The sequence below is a fragment of the Vanacampus margaritifer genome, chromosome 1 (genome assembly GCF_051991255.1).
Source record: "Vanacampus margaritifer isolate UIUO_Vmar chromosome 1, RoL_Vmar_1.0, whole genome shotgun sequence".
Taxonomy (NCBI): domain Eukaryota; kingdom Metazoa; phylum Chordata; class Actinopteri; order Syngnathiformes; family Syngnathidae; genus Vanacampus; species Vanacampus margaritifer.
Window position 1 is genome coordinate 9,066,858 of NC_135432.1, and position 3,644 is coordinate 9,070,501.

The following is a 3,644-nucleotide window of genomic DNA, read 5'->3' on the forward strand; positions in this document are numbered from 1 at the left end:
GAATCTTTGAATGTTTTACGATTCAATTCCGATTTTTGGGTCTGCGATTCGATTCAGAATCGATTTTTTATTAAGAAACATTTTTGATTCAAAATGATTTGATTGACACAGATTTTTGCTTCAATCTATAAATGTGCAAGGAATTGTAATGATCTACTCCAGACTCGCTAATGCTAATTAGCGCGCTACTCGCTGCACTTTTATCACTCAAAAGAACGGCTCCACACTGCAAAAAAACCCCAACTTTTATTGTAATAACTTGACCGTGACTTTTTCCTTCTATTCTCTAATGTGGCTACAACTTAACAGTGTATTAGACCGTGTGGAACCACACTGCCCCTAAGTGGCCAAATCGGGTACAACATGAACATCGCTCCAAATAAAGGCATACACAGACAAAGGCAAGACAGTATAAAATAATTGAAATAAAATTGATTTTGGGACATTTAAAATCGATTCAGAATCGTACTAAATGAGAATCGCGATTCTTATGAGAATCGATTTTTTGGCACACCCCTATTATTGAGTTCCAACTTCAAATTGTTCAGCTCATTAACCGGTCCATTCACAGGACACGTTACTGTTTTAATTCACAGTTGCAGATTTTCATTGTTTGTGGGACAGCCTGGTGAGGAAATCCGTGTATAATTGACGCCCATTGAAATTAATTGGAGAAAGAAAAACAATAATAATAATAAAAGTTTTTTTCAAACTCTAAACATTCTCCCCAAAATACTGATAAACATTCAATACATATTAGCGATTAAAAACATAGGTGAAATGGAGTAAAATACATGTTTTTTTTAATTTGAAAAAAAGAATATGTGAATCTGTGGATGCCGCATCACGAGTTTGTGGGGATCAACTGTATGTTAGCAATGCTTATGCTAGCATTTGTATCCATTTATAGACGTCAAGCCCTTATCCATGGCCTTAGCGTGTTGGCTACACAAGTTGCTATATGTTAGCATAGCAGTTATTAGCATTTTCTGGATTTAGTCATCTTTCCAAGAACAATCTTTTGAAAATAGGGTAACGATTAAGAAAGTAGTTTGAACCTCGTATTCAAGAAAAAAGGCCAGACCTAAAAGCGCAGCGCTTGATGGCTTGATGACTTTACATTAAGACGTTGGCCAGAAATTGTCACATATCAGCACTTTTACAGTTTCATATTTTTCTTTAATATTTGTCACTCTCTGGAAAATTATTGCACAACATTGCAAAGGTTGCAGTCAGTAACGGTTGAATTGAAGTTTTGCCAAGCACTTCTCCTCTTGGCATTCATGAGGTCACATTCAATTTTCCTCCATTTCATAGAATTCTACAGCATGCCATTGCAGTTACGTTTTTCATCATTCAAACGTTATTCCTCCAGAAATTGCAATTGACTTGTGTGTTAATTTGGACACAGGTCAGCCGCTTCATCTCGCACTTCTTCTTCTTTCTTTTCTTTCTTTTTTTTTTCGAGCAAAAAAATATTTTACCGTGACCAGCAACTGTCCTGCTAATGCTATTTTGCCGTGAATCACTTGAGAACTACAAATACCAATTGTGCGCCAGGTTCTGCCTCGCGGCCGAGTGTTGACCGCGGTCGCCCCAAAAGTGCACAGTCACGAACTCTAAGTCAGCATTTTATTTAGTTAGGTATTTTTCTCATTACAATTTCTTGACGCAAAGTGTGTCGGGCTGCTTGATACTGCTCTAATGATTATGGTTAAAATGAAAACTTCGTGAAAGGGCGGTGAAGCGCGGCAGGAATCACGCCCCGTCCGGTGATTAACCAATCAGAGCCATTCACGGCAAAGTAGTGCTAGCTGGCGAGGTGCCGGTCACGGCAAAATAACCACTGCCCCCCTCCCTCTACGGAGCTGCACGGCTAGGAGCACGTCACACCGGTGGGCCCGGCCCAAAGCGCTTCCAGCCGGGACTCGTCGGCGAGTATTTTAGGGGACCGAAGAACATCTAACCCGCAGCAAGGAGCCGAAGGCAACGGTAAGTCTCTGCCATTATTTCAAGAGACACTTTGATGCATGCGTGCATTCATGGCGCCTCCGTTTCATTGTTCTGTTTTTTGGACTCCACGAAAAACGCACAGAACCGCTCGCCCCCATAACAAAGCCCGACCGCCGGCACGTGCAAAAACACAAGACAACATTTGTATTTCAATACCAACTTAGGGGGAAATGTACTTTTAATCACGAAAACGACATCGAAATTGGCATTGTCTGTAATAACGCGTGTATGCACGTGTCGTAGTGGCCGCCAGTAGATTTCTTTGGCATTAGTTTGTCGACAAGTAGCCTACTTTTGCAACTTGATTTCAAGCAAGTAGGGAATAGAAGCACTGTGCCTTTCGCTTGCAAAAACGCGACACGAACAAGGTTGGCGTTGTCAACTTCGGCTCTAGTTTTACTTCATCTTGCTATTTGTTTTCTTCTGTTTTTGAATGGGGGGCGCCGGCGTGATTACGAAACCCACTCGTATTCTAGGCAGGATGGCGCAACATGACCATTTCAGATATTCGCTCACATTTGTACAGAATCAAAACGATCAAATTGGTTTTGGTTCGGGTTGGGACTACGGCCGGGGTTAGGGTGGATTACGTCGTTTTGGTGAGATTCATTTTTAATGCCGTCAGACTCCAAAATCGAATTTCCCCTTTCGCGCCTTGCAGCAGTAGGTCGCGTCCAAGAGTGACGCTACAGCCAATCATATTGCAGCGACTCATGTCCAGTAGCCAATCATATTGCAGATAGGCACGTCCTGCCTGGAAGACAAGTGGGTTTCATAATAACGCGGCAAAACAAACTAAACCTCGCGATATTTCAGTGTTTTGAGTGGGTTGGCCGGCCGCTGTGGTGTCAGCGCAATGCGCATCCACCATCTTACATGTGGCAGGTCTGCTCTGAAACTCTCAAGTCTCGACTTCAGAAAATTCCAACAAAGGGCAAAAGGTTCGCGCCTCTCGTTCGCCCATCCCCCCTCTCACAAAAACACACTAATAGGCAAAGGTGGGAAAGAAACTCACGCTCTGTATTTAAGCAGCGGAGGGGGGGGGGGGGATTTCGTTACCTAATTAAACTCCTTTACTTGAATGAATGTTAAAAAGTAGGCTACAGATGTTGAAATGTACCTCAGTTTGAAAGTGAAAAACTAATTTAAAAAATAGAAGTTATTTACAATATCTGTTTGATAAATTGGCACAGCAAAAACATTTTCACATTAAACACACACAAAATCAGAAGTTTCAGAAGTTGTCAATGCTCTCTGGGTCACGTTCCTCCGTGTTTGTGTTTGTTTTCTTTTCTCTCCCGTTTAATCCCAAAGATTTCAATCGATCAATCAATATTTTAAACTGACCATACAGACAGCCTGACAGACAATAGAGGATTTGGGATTATAAAGCAACCCGTCTCTCGCCCACTTTTTGAGGCAGCCATGAAGAAGTGAGTAAACAGAAGTATTATGAGTACCATATTTTTCGGAATATAAACCGCTCCGAAGCATAAATTGCAACAGTCAAAAATGCATCACGAAGAATTAAAAAAAAAAAAATTTGCACTGGACTCTAAATCACATTTTTTGGGGGGGTTAATCTATAAAACCCAAGACCAAGAATAGTCAATAGAGCACAGACTGGCTCT